We start from the raw sequence: 16,665 nt of genomic DNA, 5'->3' as shown, positions 1-16,665 counted from the left end.
CGTCGGGCCGCTGATTTCTCTGCAGGTACCTGGCGAGGGGCAAACCCTCTGCAAGCTACACCTGTATTTAGCCCGGCCCAATGTGGTTTACTGGGGCAGAACAGAGAGGCAAACATGCCACATATGCCAATTGCTTGTAAATTATTGAGGTTATTACAGTGTTAGGTATATATTTTAAATTAATCAATTTGCATTTGAAAACATTGGATGTATAAATAACTATTGCAAACAACTGCAGCTCATGCTGTGCCTTAAACTATGTCATTGTAGATTGTTGTATTGTGCACACATTTTTACTTTCATGAATACGGTTTATATCTATTTGCTGTTGTATTTGATATTTTAATATTTGTTTGCTGGAACATGTATCAATTATTCATTTATTTACAGTATTTTTCAATAATAAAGGGTGTTTTCATAGCTATGAGATACTGCACCCCCTAAGAAAAGGTGTTCCCTTTCAATTCGAAGACAACCACCAATGACATTACGTATGGGATATGCCTGCCCATTCGGTAGGTATCGCTGAGCTCTCTATACCAGAGCTGCCAATAGGCCCCTTCCTGGGATGATGATTTCCATTACACGAGAGTAGATGTTAAAACTTCATGCTGATTTGAACTCGGCTCTCGCCAAGATAAGCACCAACTAAGACGTAGCTTTACAGTAAACTAATGTGATCCATATGTGTCTCCATCCATTTACGTTTCCTTCCATATGATGATGTAGATATCCTTCTGTCTGGTGTTAATGGCTGAAGTGTAATGCTGGCTCCAGGGATCAGCTTATTTGCCTCCCTGGCGCATCAGCACACACAACGGCTGCGATGCTGGCTCCGGGGATCAACCAAAGTGCGGCCTCCCCAGCGCATCATGGCACCTTCCATCCTCAGTGTTTCGTCGACTAGCCCACGACACCTCAAGAGGGCTCGACGGTGATTCTGGCGTCCCAGCATCACCCCCCTCCGTCCCCCACTCAACTCAGCCCAGCTTACTTACCTGTCCCCAGCCAGAATCTTTCCGTCTCAACCACAGCCAGTTGCTGCTCCTCTCTGCTGCTTCAGATAAGTTCTTCACTGTGCGACGCAATTCTTGGCCACTGAATCCGACGTCTCTGAGAAACCGGGTTGTAGAGTGTGCCACAAATCCTCGACAACCCACTTCCACTGGGTAAACCCGAACTCTCCATCCTCGCTGTTCCGCTTCAGTGGCTAGTTGAGCATACCGCAGTTTCTTCCTCTCATACGCCTCATCTACAGCATCCTCCCATGGCACTGTTAACTCTACCAGGTGAACAAGGCGTGCTGATCCAGACCACAAGACAATATCTGGTCGAAGGTTAGTGGTGGCAATCTCAGGTGGAAAAATAAGCCGTTGACCAACATCTGCCAGCATATTCCAGTCTCTAGCAGCTTCCAGTTGTCCTGGGCGAGGATTGGTTTTAACACCTTTTCTTGGTGGTTGCTCGCCTGGGCGGAGGAATGTTGTCTTTTGTGTGTAATGTTTTGATGGAACAAAATGATGATGTTATTGAAATTATGAAACAGCAATTTCAAAATCCCATATACCGTGGTAAATCCAATTTAAAATCTTACATGGTCCGTACAATTTTTTAAAACAGTTATATACGAGACCACAGAGTGATTGCACAATACAAGCTGAATCAAAAACCTAATGATTTTAAAAATAAATAAAATAATCATTACCTGACTGATATAAGGGTGCCGTGCTAAGCTTTGCCTAGGGTGGCAAGCTGCTGAGCCCCGGCCCTGGTCATGTTTACTTATCAGTACAGGATGGGTTACTTTTATAGTATACTATATCTTCATAAAGCTTGGCTTCTTTTCTTTAAATATGTTCAATGCCAATAGCCATGGAAATAAATTTAGAACAGTGGACTACCTATTATCCAGATTATACATCACAATTTTCAGGAAGTGTGCTGTTTATAGTTTCAATGATAACATTTTTGTCCCTCACTCGCATTGCTGTGTTGCAGGATGTCCTTCACATATCTTTGGATCCACGCATGGGTCTAGAATCTGTAACTGAGTCTAGTGATAAAGAGATAATCTGCTGCAGAGCTCATTAGCCTGTTCCCTTACATTTGAATGGGACTATTCAGCTATGAAATAGGAAAGATACCCCCTACTCTCCATGACTACCCTGGCTATTCTGTGTTAAAAAAATAATAATAATATGCCTTTATCCAGATCAGTCAGTGATTACACTTTGAAAGAAAACACATTCATTGTTATTCTCAGGTTTTAGTTTATATCTTAACAGTACTATAATGCAACCATTCATTCATAATATATATGGTATAAGGCTATGGCTCACATTCTCCTCATAATACATTGTTTGCTTGAATTCTCATTATAAAACTGTGCTTACATAAGACCCCTAAAATAATTGTATAAAGAGGAAGCTTTGTACTTGTCAGTGGTAGATACAATACCACCTTTTGTGTATGTAATGTGCTGTAAAAACAGTTTAATTACAAACAGATAGAGGTTGCTGGGCAGCCAGTCAATTACAGTTCATGTATGTATTTTTAATGTAATTAAGAGCATTTTATAATATAACTATTTAGACTCAACACCACTTATTCAATTGAGGTTTTATATGTACCATTTTGGAGTAATGTGAATGGTAACAGAATACCCATTCCATTTTGTTTAACTGAAAGTGGGTACATTACCAGGGGAGTATCCTCTCACTCACGCAATGAAGTGGATGAAGCATCACACATTCTAGGACTGAACTAAAATACTACATGTTTTCTTTTGCATTGTGAGGTGTCAAAATGGCTCATTAAGGTTTATTTAATTTAATTTGGAGTTTGGGCCTAAAAGGTTAGGATGACCCCAGGCCATGAAAATTATTGGGAGACTGGGAGCTACACATTATCAGAGAAGTTGGGACACATGGCAAAATAAAATGCTTGTTATCTTCGCTAAAGCTTTGCTACCCCCTCCTTTCTTAATTACCAGTTGCTTTGCAACTCCAGGAAGGCTAAGAGCTATTACATTATTATTATTATTATTATTATTATTATTATTATTATTATTATTATTATTATACTGTACATTATTTTTTATTTATTTATTTTTGCATAAAATTTGGAGTTTAAAAACTGTAGTTAATAAATATGCCATCTGTAACTATTGTAGAAATTACCTGCAAAAAGATTGTGTAACAAACAAACATTTATCTTATTCAGTTTGTTAGCAAATGCAATTATCACAGTAAAGCGTCAAATTAAGTCTAGCTGTCATGTATTATAACTAATAAAATATGCCAGGATTTAGTGCCATTGATAAATCACTTGCACTTTACTTGTTAGGAACCCCTTGAAATAAAGATCGATTGCTGGATCTTCAAAGAATATTTTGAGCTGTAGTCTGACCAACCCCCCAAGAGATATATCACTCGTCATTTTCAAGTTCTGAAACATCAGAAGTTTCACTTGAAAAATTAAGCAAACTTTTAATAAATCCATCCATGGCTACATTTAGAACGACACTCACTAAGATATTGAAAGTTCATTTAAGTGGTAAGCGCTCCACTGCTGGTTACATACTGTATGTTGTACAAATTACTTATTTGTTTTTACATTGATACAATTACAAAATTAATACATTTTCAGTAAATTCCGTCTTCAAATTATACATAATTCATTTCTATTAGCATTCTTGCTCATTCACACTAATCTCTTCTCTGCTTTCAGCTGGTTGCCCAGGCGGTACTATTCATGTGTATGAATACAGCTGGACTGTTCATCAGTTACCTGTCGGACAGAGCGCAACGCCAAGCTTTCCTTGAGACCAGGAGGTGTATAGAGGCACGTCTGAGACTGGAGACTGAAAATCAGAGACAGGTATGACATGATATACAAATGCAGTCAGAAATTACTATTATTATTATTATTTATTTCTTAGCAGACGCCCTTATCCAGGGCGACTTACAATTGTTACAAGATATCACATTATTTTTTTACATACAATTACCCATTTATACAGTTGGGTTTTTACTGGAGCAATCTAGGTAAAGTACCTTGCTCAAGGGTACAACAGCAGTGTCCCCCACTGGGGATTGAACCCACAACCCTCCGGTCAGGAGTCCAGAGCCCTAACCACTACTCCACACTGCTGCCCTATGAAGCATCAGGGTGAATGTGAGTGTAAATGTTAGGTCTGCAAGTGCAGGAATACACCTATGAAGGCAGGACAGTGCTTCCAACCAGCAAAATTAGGCACTACTCAAAAAGCTTAGGAAGTGAGGTGAGATCAATGGGTCCCTGTAGAGCAGGGGTGTCAAACTCAGTTCCTGGAGGTCTGCAGTGTCTTCTGGTTTTCGTTCCACCCGAGCTCTCAATTACTTAATTGGTCTAACTATTTGATTAACTGGACACATTTAACACTTCTGTTCAGGCCTCAAAATGTTTGTACCTTCAATTAAGTGCATTTTTAAAACCATCAACTGTAAAAGACCTAGAACAATATTAAATATGTCAAATTCAACAAATAATTAGATCAATTATGTTAACTAAGAGCTTAAGTTGGAATGAAAACCAGAAGACCGTGCGGCCCTTGAGGACTGGAGTTTGACACTCCTGATGTAGAGCAAAAAAGGTCTCAAAGACAGAGGTTCATAATGGAATCCTGGTTTCTGGAGCCAGATAAAATGCATAACAGTACTACAAATTTATCGTATCATCTTATTCGCAAGTAACTTTTATTCAATGTATATTCTTTCAAACAGTATCAGAAAATTAATATTGAAAAATTGTCTGGCTTAGTGATTTAACTACAGTGTATATTGTTAGTTTTGTTGTTAGGAGCATTAAAACGTAAGTGGAAGAAATTTCCAATGCTGGACATTTTTTTTTTTTTACTTTTAAACATGCACATAAACGGGAATTTCTCTGTGTTTATTTTACATACATATTAAAATAGGGATAAAATCGGTAAAAAAATGTTTTTAATTGAAACATCGGTAAAGATTTGAGGAAAAAAATCTCAGTATACACACTTTACACGTGGAATATGATGCGCAGCAGTTCTGGTTTCTTATTAAGTTTAATGTCCCTGACATGTATGATGAATCAGAATCTGTGCAAGTCGAGGCCACATTTTCCCGAGTTAGCTGGTACTTTGCTAACATTTGGACAATCGCTGTGCTAACGGAAATAGTATCTGCAGAAGGTATGAACATGACATCAGCACAAAACAAGCCAGGTTTATTCACCTTGAAATCATAGAAAAGAAAATTGACAGAACTGGATGGTGCAAGCCATTGGGAAACCCATCAAAAATCACACTGGACATTTCCATGAATGCGTTACATAAGTTTACCAGCTAAAGTATCACCATTTTCTGTCAAATATTAACGACTGTGGGCATTAGACAGTGTTTTAGCTGATGGACAGTACTGTCGCACTAAGTCACCAATACATACCTCTCTGCAATAAACAGTGACTGTCCAGCAAAGCACAGAGCTCTGACAAATTCAATAACACAAAAGCCACAGCAATGGATTGCTTGACCCCCAGTTCACTTTCTTGTTTTAGTTTAATGTGTCACTTATTTTTGGTATGTTCTTTTATTCTGTCAGCGCGAACATGTACCTCAATGCAGCAGTATTTGCAGCGCTATACATCCTCTGCCTCATCTGGCCCACTTCTGCTATTTTTGCTTTTTGTATACTTTGAAATATTAGTTTTCTTTTGAATATTCATAAAATGATTTATGTTTTCTCCCCATTCCTCATCCACTCAAAATGTAAGCATTTCAATTTAGTTTTTGATCAAGCTAATAGTTACTACGCCCAGCAATTGCCACAATAATCAGACTTTAATTGGCCAACAGAATACGGTGATAATGTGTTTCTGAACAGAGAACCAATGTGCGACATTTGAACGTAATTTGACATCTAACGTACCTGCTGTATCCTAGGATGCAATGTAGGGCTGCTTATTACAATATCAGAGTCAAAATAAAACAGCATTTTAATCAAAATATTGTGTATTTCGTAGAAAATAATACTGTGAAAATGCCGAAAGTAGGCAAAAAAATCGGGTATAAATCAGTAAAAAACGACTTTCAGTTAAAAAACATTGTGTACTTTTTCAGTAAAATTCGTAAAAAAAATGGAAATCGAAACGCTACCTACAGCCTAATGCTCCTACCGGTAAACGCTCACATTGCCTTCTTTGCGCTCATCATCAAAGCATAAGACTGAGCCTATCACAGTGCTGGATTTCAAGCAGGCACCACACATATTGCCATCATAGATCATAGGGATGATTACTTTTAACAAAAGCAAAAAATATGTTCATCACTGAAGTCTAGTGCTTTGGGGGGGGCCCTGTGGTGGCAGGATTCACAGGAGTCTTGAGCTGGTGTGGCAGAACAGAAACACCCCTTTTCAGTGCCTCCCAGCGAATCTATTCTGATACAGAGTCTCCCCCGGCAACATTATTCCAGAATGTTCTGTGACTATGGGATATCACATGGCAGATTTAGATGTGGCTCAGACCACAATACAGCATTTACAATGCATAGAGCACGCAGTTCATGTATTTGTTTAGTCAAATTATAGGTTGTACTGGCACCCAACTTCTGACTTGTTTATTAATAAGACTGAAAAGTGTTCTCTTAGCTGAAGTGTTGACCACCAGACACAATATGAATCAATAAATAAATAAATATTTATTACTTGTCATGACACACGTGCATCAACATATGAAATAAATAGAATAAGAGAAAAGCAATAGGCAAGTATATGTTAATAAACTATCATAATAAAGTAACAGACAAACTAACATTAATAAACTAACAAAACGGAATTAACACAGCACCCCTACACACGTTAAAAAATGCAGCAGCAGCTAGATTAATTATGAATACCTGTACAGGAGCAACATGCACACAATGATTTAACAGAATGGTGAAGCAACTCATCAGAGCAAAAAACAGCAAATTGCTCAGTGACTTGTGCCTGAATCAGTTTTTTTTCAGGAATTCCAACAATTTCCAGCTTTTTGTAGCAAAAGAAACAGGTGCAATCGTGGAAATCAGAATACAAAACGAGGCAATGATATGGCGCTAGTTCTGGTTCTGGAAAGATTTAATAAAGAGCCTAAAGCCACTCTCGCGATGACAAGTCACATTTGAAAAGATAAAATAATCAATTTTAATTTAAGTTTGATGATGATGAGTTATCAGGTTACAAAACAGCACTGTATCAGTGTGACAAGCTGGCTTTAGTGGTGACGTCAGACCAGAAAGGAGTACACAGACAGACAGTAGTGGTGAGTGAATCTGAGACGCTGTTGCGCTCAGTGTTTTAATGACACACAGAAAATAAAAAGGTTGAACAAAACAGAAAACAGGACACGGCACTTGAGGTCAAAATAAACAGACAAACAAAACGAATAGACACTAACAAACAGGGTGGACGAACGCTAAACACAAAACAAGTACCGGGCTGCTTCTGATCCTCCAGCACGTAGTAACAGTTGTTTTGCTTACTTTTATGTTTCCTCTCTCTCTCTCTCGCTCCCGTTCTCCACTCTCGAACAAAATAACTCATGCTACACACACCCATTTATATCCCATGCAGCAATATCTATACACCAACATTAACACACCACACGCAACATATAACACAGAAATGCACAAAGGGGCGGGGCACATTGCCACAATCAGTTGTGAACGAATTGCTAGCAGTGACAAAAAGGTGTTCTTTTAAGAGAAGTTCCTGTTCCTTTAGGCAGAGCATTTACAATGGGAAAAATCTGTTTCACCACAAGGGTGTTCTCTTAGGAGGTGTTCCTATATACAGAGACTATTGTATAACGTGCCTCCCATGGAACCGGGGCCCAAACAAGCAAACTATCAAAACACATCCTTTAATAAGTACTCTGATGTTGCGTACTCCTCGGATATTACGTACTACTATTGAATCACTGAAACTTATTATAGGCATTTATTACATACAATCAAACCACTCTCTCAAGAAGAACCCTTCCATAAATGTACTATTTGTTTGAAAATTGCATAATAACCCAGAAATACTGAAACCGACAAGCTTAAAACTAGTTAATCTGTCAATCATGTTCTGATTGACAGATTAACTACCAGACGGGTCTGCAGAAAGCTTAAAAGGTATTAAGTTTATTTTAAAGCATTTTATATGTTTACATAATCTGAACCATGTGGCCAGACTGGGACTGAAAATGCCCATGTCACAAACAAGACGCAGAAGGAAGTCACAAAACTAAGTCACGCTCTGTCCCAGTCACTCTAATATAAGCAGTGTCTGATATAGATCAATCCCTGTGTTGGGCACCTGTTCTGTCATCTTGGCTAGTGCTAAGCAATCTCATTCATAAATCTCTATATTATATTATCTGCAAAATTGCAAATGGGCAGACAGTCAGGTTTGTGTGCAGAAACTGGATATCACAACTTTAAAACTGATGTATTTAATATGGTACTTTGTTGTGTGCTGTACTGTATATAAGTTACTGAAAAGAATACATTAGATCATTTGCTATTTTTAACTTCTATATGTTCTAAATTTTTCAAATACCCTTTTGTCTCTTTTTCTTCCAAATGTTTTAAATTAATCGAATATGCATTATATACAGTGCCTTGTGAAAGTATTCGGCCCCCTTGAACTTTGCGACCTTTTGCCACATTTCAGGCTTCAAACATAAAGATATGAAACTGTAATTTTTTGTGAAGAATCAACAACAAGTGGGACACAATCATGAAGTGGAACGAAATTTATTGGATATTTCAAACTTTTTTAACAAATAAAAAACTGAAAAATTGGGCGTGCAAAATTATTCAGCCCCCTTAAGTTAATACTTTGTAGCGCCACCTTTTGCTGCGATTACAGCTGTAAGTCGCTTGGGGTATGTCTCTATCAGTTTTGCACATCGAGAGACTGAAATTTTTGCCCATTCCTCCTTGCAAAACAGCTCGAGCTCAGTGAGGTTGGATGGAGAGCATTTGTGAACAGCAGTTTTCAGTTCTTTCCACAGATTCTCGATTGGATTCAGGTCTGGACTTTGACTTGGCCATTCTAACACCTGGATATGTTTATTTGTGAACCATTCCATTGTAGATTTTGCTTTATGTTTTGGATCATTGTCTTGTTGGAAGACAAATCTCCGTCCCAGTCTCAGGTCTTTTGCAGACTCCATCAGGTTTTCTTCCAGAATGGTCCTGTATTTGGCTCCATCCATCTTCCCATCAATTTTAACCATCTTCCCTGTCCCTGCTGAAGAAAAGCAGGCCCAAACCATGATGCTGCCACCACCATGTTTGACAGTGGGGATGGTGTGTTCAGGGTGATGAGCTGTGTTGCTTTTATGCCAAACATAACGTTTTGCATTGTTGCCAAAAAGTTCGATTTTGGTTTCATCTGACCAGAGCATCTTCTTCCACATGTTTGGTGTGTCTCCCAGGTGGCTTGTGGCAAACTGTAAACGACACTTTTTATGGATATCTTTAAGAAATGGCTTTCTTCTTGCCACTCTTCCATAAAGGCCAGATTTGTGCAGTATACGACTGATTGTTGTCCTATGGACAGAGTCTCCCACCTCAGCTGTAGATCTCTGCAGTTCATCCAGAGTGATCATGGGCCTCTTGGCTGCATCTCTGATCAGTCTTCTCCTTGTATGAGCTGAAAGTTTAGAGGGACGGCCAGGTCTTGGTAGATTTGCAGTGGTCTGATACTCCTTCCATTTCAATATTATCGCTTGCACAGTGCTCCTTGGGATGTTTAAAGCTTGGGAAATCTTTTTGTATCCAAATCCGGCTTTAAACTTCTCCACAACAGTATCTCAGACCTGCCTGGTGTGTTCCTTGTTCTTCATGATGCTCTCTGCGCTTTAAACGGACCTCTGAGACTATCACAGTGCAGGTGCATTTATACGGAGACTTGATTACACACAGGTGGATTCTATTTATCATCATTAGTCATTTAGGTCAACATTGGATCATTCAGAGATCCTCACTGAACTTCTGGAGAGAGTTTGCTGCACTGAAAGTAAAGGGGCTGAATAATTTTGCACGCCCAATTTTTCAGTTTTTTATTTGTTAAAAAAGTTTGAAATATCCAATAAATTTCGTTCCACTTCATGATTGTGTCCCACTTGTTGTTGATTCTTCACAAAAAATTACAGTTTCATATCTTTATGTTTGAAGCCTGAAATGTGGCAAAAGGTCGCAAAATTCAAGGGGGCCGAATACTTTCGCAAGGCACTGTATTATGGACCTCAAAGCCCAGATGGCCCAGGTCCTGGAGCTCTTGGCCAGCTTGCATGTGGCGTCCCACACTTTCCATAGCGGCCTCTGGGAAGGGGGCCTCCATCTCCTCTGACATGCAGGTAGGCGAGCCCCCTGCTGAGGAAGAACCTGGCTTTGAGGTAACCCCCCCCCCCCCCCCATAGTCTAGCTCGGTTTCAGCAATTATGGGACGCGCTGCAGCCTTCCTGCACGCCTGCGGCAGAACCACACTGGGCCGTTTTCCGGACGCAGGCGATGGCTCCTCGCCCTCAGAAGTTCCCGGCCTTCCCAGATTTCATGGAGGAGGTACACTCCTCCTGGGATTGTCCGGCCTCAGTCCTAGAGTGCTAAAGCAGGCCGAACGCTTGCCTCTCTAGAAGGCGTGGAGAAACTTGGCCTCACAGGGTTCCCCCCGGTAGACTCCACCATTGCGGCCCTGGTTAAGGCCCCGTCGGTGGGTGGGTTAGCTAGAGACCTGGCGTGCCTGAACCCTCAATGCAAGGTGACGGAAAAGCATCTCAAGCAGGCGTATGCAGCAGAGGCGCAGGCAACTCACCTGTCAAACACAGCTTATGTGGACGGTGTACTGCGCGAGGCCCCACTCCCTGAGCCGGTGGCCACAGAGTTACGTCTCCTGTCCAGCATGCTGCTGCAGATATCCAGTCTCCAAGGGCAAGCTCTTGGCCGGAGCCTGGCTAGCTTGATTTAGTGCCTCATAAGACATCTGTGGCTGTCACAAACCAGGGTGCCTGATGCGGATAAGGCCGCGTTGCTTGACGCACCTATATCCCCAGAACATACCTTTGGGCCAGCCGTGGAGGAGATCTTATAGATATTCCACCGGGAACGTGAGGCTTCTGCGTGGGGCAGGTCAAACCGCTGACGAGCTCCTCAGACGTGGGGTGACCTAAGGCATCGCCTACAGGGCACACCAGCAACAAACAACCAGGCCCACTCGGCAGGCAGAGGGAACGCAGGACGTGGCCAGCCCACACACCAGTGTCACAGGAGGCGTTTTCAGGGCCAGCGCCCTAAACAGCCACCCCAAACTGCCCCGCCACAGCCTCAGCAGCCCGAGCAGGGCCCCTGAAGGCTGGCGGCCTCAGACCCCATCGTAGACCCCACCTCCCACGAAGAGGGGTACTACTCAAGGTATTTTCTGGTACCCAAAAAATATGGCGGCATTTGCCCCATCTTGGACTTGAGGCTCCTCAACGGGTTCTTCAAAGAAAGGAGGTTCCAAATTCTGACGCACCGTCACATTCTCCAGTCCGTCCGGCCGGGCGACTGGTTCACCACTGTGGACTTACGGGACACGTACTTTCACATTCCCAGTCGTCCAGAGCACAGGAAGTATCTCCGCTTCTCTTTTCAAGGAAGCGTTTACAAGTTTGCTGTGCTGCCATTCGGCCACTCCCTAGCTCCTCGTACGTTTTCAAAGTGTGTGGACCCTATCCTGGCCCCCCTGCGGCTGCAGGGGATCAGAGTAATAAACTCGACGACTGGTTGATCTGTTCCCAGTCGCAAGAGGGAGCAGTGGCCCACACGGTGGTCGTGACAGAGCATCTGGCGAGGCTGGGACTCACCATCAACGAGATACCCAAGTACCAACGAAGCAAAGAGTCGGCGAACATAAGAACATAAGAAAGTTTACAAACGAAAGGAGGCCATTCAGCCCATCTTGCTCGTTTGGTTGTTAGTAGCTTATTGATCTCAGAATCACATCAAGCAGCTTCTTGAAGGATCCCAGGGTGTCAGCTTCAACAACATTACTGGGGAGTTGGTTCCAGAACCTCACAATTCTCTGTGTAAAAAAGTGCCTCCTATTTTCTGTTCTGAATGCCCCTTTATCTAATCTCCATTTGTGACCCCTGGTCCTTGTTTCTTTTTTCAGGTCAAAAAAGTCCCCTGGGTCGACATTGTCTATACCTTTTAGGCTTACACCGGTGCAGTGAACGACGTACTTGGGGCTCCAGCTGTACTCCAGTACGATGCGTGCATACCTGTCAGACGACAGAGTTGCAGCTATCCAGGGTTGCCTCTCCCTGTTTCAACAGGGACCGCAGGTCACCCTCCTATTATGCCAGAAACTATTGGGTCTGATGGCCGCAGCTATATCGGCCATTCAGCTGGGTCTGCTTCGTATGCACCCGCTACAAATGTGGCTCAATGCATTCCACCTCAACAACAAATGCGACAGACACCATCGGCTGACTGTGTCTCATGCATACTCGGCAGTCCTACTCTGGTAGAGGAAGACCTTTCACCTGAGCGAAGGTGTGCGAATGGGAGTAGTGTTGAACCCCCAAGTGGTGATGACAGACGCCTCCAACTTGGGATCCTCGCAGGATCGCTAGACATCCCTACACATAAACATGTTGCAGTTGCAAGCGGTCTCCCTTGCTCTCCACCACTTCCTCCCGGTGCTTAGCGGTACACGTGTGTTGATCTGGACGGACAACATGAGTGGTGGCGTATGTCAACCACCAGGGTGGCCTACTGTCCCCGGGGTTGCATCGCATGGTATTCAGGCTATTGACATGGGCTCAGAGGAACTTTCTGTCCCTACGGGCGATGCACATTCCCCGAGCGGGACGGTCTGCATCCGTCAGAGTGGCGACTCCACCCTCAGATAGTGGAGCGCATTTGGAAATGGTTCGGGAAGGCGAAGGTCGATGTCTTCACCTCGGCAGAGAGGACGCATTGTCCCCTATGGTACTCCCTCCACCACTTAGGCCATCCACTCGGAGTAGACGCCCTAGCGCACGAATGGCCCAAAGTGTTTTGTACGCTTTCCCGCCTATACCGCTGCTCCCGGCCTTTCTCAAAAAAGTTAGAGAAAGCATCAGTTCTCCTAGTGGCCCCGGAGAATCTGTTTTTCAGCCCTGGGAGATCCCACTGCGCATATATCTTTGCTATGGCTCTGGGCCCTAAAAAGGACTGCTGGTTAGCCCTAGGGCTACCAGATGCGGTTGTGGGTATGTTGCAGAATGCTAGGGCAGACTCCACTAGGTCCTTGTACACCTATAAATGGAGGTATGACCCCATATCTTACAGTTTATGCCAGTCATCTTACAGTTTCTGTAAGAACTGCTTGATGCTGGTAGGTCACCTTCCACTTTGAAGGTGAATTTAGCGGCTATCTCTGCTTGCCATGCCCCCGTAGATTCGGTGTCTCTGGGTGTGGATTTTTTGGCTACCCGATTTCTTAAAGACGCTTGGCGATTATGCCCTCCCAGGAGAACTGCTCTCCTCGAATGGAGCCTTAATATTGTGCTGGAGCTTTCACAAAGGCCTTGTTTGAGCCCATACACTCCATAGAGTTGAAGTACCTGTCTATGAAGACAGACTTCCTCGTGGCTATCACCTCCACTGAGCGGGTCAGTGAGCTGCAGGTGCTGTCTGTGCACAGCTCCTGCATGCATATTTGGGAAGATCCATCTCTGCGCACCAACTCTGCTTTCCTCCCCGAGGTGATCACAGCCTTCCACGTTAATCAGTCTGTGGAACTGGAGTCCTTACATCCACCTCTGTTTGCTTCAACAGAGGATGCAAGACTGAATTTCCTCTGCCCAGTGCAGGCATTGAGCTTTACCTGCATAAGACAAGAGCTCTGCATCAATCTGACCAGCTCTTCGTCTGTCACAGGACACGGACCCTAGGACAGCCCCTATCTAAGCAGTGTCTGTGACATTGGATTGTGGTCACAGTCTCGACTGCGTATAATGGTGCTGGCTTGCTCCCACTCCACTAGAGGGTTGGCTACATCTTGGGCCCTCTTCAGAGGGGCCTCGATGTCTGATATTTTTGTCTGCAGCTAGCTGGGCTACGCTGCATACCTTCTGCAGGTTCTACCGCCTTAATGTGGTAGATCTTGCCCTGCCTTCGTTAGGCACGAGGGTCCTTGAGGGTGTAAGTTCACACCGCTAACCCCTGGGTTAGACAGTGCTAGTGCGTCCCTCATATGCTGCTGTTCCTTGTCCCTCTCGACGGCTTTGCTATACATTATCCCATACATAATGTCATTGGTGGTCGTCTTCGAATTGAAAGGGAATGTTAGGTTACTTACTGTAACCCTGGTTCCCTGAAAGAGAAGACGACCACCAACCGCGAGGTTGCATTGGTCGGCCTCACGGGTTCGATGGAAAAAGAGAAATGGTTTCCTTGGGATGACAGTTTTATCCCCTTGGTGGGCGGGACCGAGTGCATCATCCCAGGAAGGGGCCTATCAGCATCTCTGGTATAGAGAGCTCAGCCCAATGCGCAGGCATCTCCCATGCGTAATGTCATTGGTGGTCGTCTTCTCTTTCAGGAAACCAGGGTTATGGTAAGTAACCTAACATTTTCATAGCAATGAGATACTGCACCCCCTCAGAAAAGGTGTTTTCATAACTATGAGATACTGCACCCCTCAGAAAAAGGTGTTTTAATAGTCATGATAACAAATATGAAATAAATATAAACAATGAATCAAACTGCACTGTGGCAAAGTGGGTGGTAAGGGGAACAGGTGTAGCAGTGATGCGGTGCAGGAGTGACGGGCAGACAACGGTAATCCAGGAAAACAAGCTTTTATTTACAGTCCTGGTCTAGTGACCACAAATAATAAGCCCCGGCAATACACAACGATGTGTAAAGCTCGGGGCTGAGGAACACAGGTTGCAGTCCTGACAAAGGAAACAAAAACACGGTCACCCGTCTCGGGTGCGTGCAGTCGTGATGGTGGTGCGTGAATATACTTTATTCCGTGACAGTTCGTGAAGTGGTGATCTGGCTTGTGCTGGCCCAAGGCGACAGCTCCGGATGTGCGTTTAGCTGTCTAGTGATTTCAAAGACACAGACAGTTAGTTTACAGAGACGAACAAACACAAACCCACACACACACAACTCTTTGCAGAGTAATACAGTGATCACGTCCTTCTCGGTCCTTGGCTTAACCCAAACGAAGGAAAAGAACAGCGTTACCCTGGCCCCTATATGTAATCCCGCATGATATCTAGGTAAACGGTTGCAGCTGCCTTATTACTTGCAGCTGCCCCTCGTTTACCTGTCAAATCAATACGGTCTTACAACAGAGTCTCGCTTCCTTCCAGGCTGACCCACTTTCCGGTCCCGGAAACGAACTGTCAGGCCAGCCCTTCCAGATACTTCTCCTCCTGTTCTTTAGCGCCCTCACAGGTCGGGAGGAAGATTTATCACCAGAACTCATTGTATTTCTGTCACATGCACTCAAACTCGTTTTGTGATAAATGTAGAACGACGGGGAAACACGCATTAGCAGTCTAATGTAATGCAGCGTTTTGTTTACCGCTTGTAATTAAATCCACTGTGTTGTGCTCAGTCTTAGTGTTCCAATAAATGTCCATCTTCTCTTTCATGACACCCAAGCCAGAAGACGTTCATGTTGCTGAAGTATAAATACAAAAAACAACGTTCACAGTGCCGTAGCCAGTCATGAAAAATTACAGAGACACTTGGCCATGCCCCCCCCCCCCCCCCATAGCTACGAAAACACCTTTTCTGAGGGGGTGCAGTATCTCATAGCTATTAAAACACCTTTTCCGAGGGGGTGCAGTATCTCATAGCTATTAAAACACCTTTTCTGAGGGGGTGCAGTATGTCATAGCTATTAAGCAGGTTGGCGAGAGTTCAGCTGCGTGAGTTGTCAGCACATCCATAGGCGGCGCATATAAGAGGCTTGGGAAGGCTAAGCCTCCCCAAAATAAATTGCCCAAACCATCACAAGAAATTGTTCTGACCAACACAAAAAATATTTGTGACAGAAGATCTTTTTTTTTTTCCCGCAAGCACGCAAAGCAGGTCTAACAAACATATTTCTCGTTTTCCATATTTCGTACGCCTGCATTGACTCTCCATAGAATTGTTTTTGCCTAACTCTCTATATACCACAATGCTTTGCGCGCAGTGAGACGGAAGTCTCCATTGAAAATCAGCGGAGGCGAGTATCTTGTTAAATAGAATATCTTTTGAAACGCCCTTCTAAATATTATTGGCTGCAGCAGTTTTGAGTGAGGCTGGATTTTCGTTGATTAAAATATTAGTGTTATAGAAATCTGTAACACCTGAACTTACTTGCATGCAGTAAACTGTAACGTATTTGACTACACAACAATGTACAGGCATGTTTGTTTTTTACTATTTATTTTCGTGGACTATTGTGAAGCTACCGTTAATGAACAAAAGTTTGAGCACCCTAATATATATTACTTTTTGTTCCTTGTTTGTGTGAACTATTGCCTTTTTATTCAGTAAATCAAAGTCATTGTCGAGCTGTGCTACAGGACTAAAGGCTGGTTTATACTTCCGACTGCGACCCTATTTTTGGTCTGTCTGTGGTCTCC

This window comes from Acipenser ruthenus, chromosome 4, assembly GCF_902713425.1.
Source record: "Acipenser ruthenus chromosome 4, fAciRut3.2 maternal haplotype, whole genome shotgun sequence".
Classification (NCBI taxonomy): domain Eukaryota; kingdom Metazoa; phylum Chordata; class Actinopteri; order Acipenseriformes; family Acipenseridae; genus Acipenser; species Acipenser ruthenus.
Note: the sequence above shows the minus strand (reverse complement) of the source record.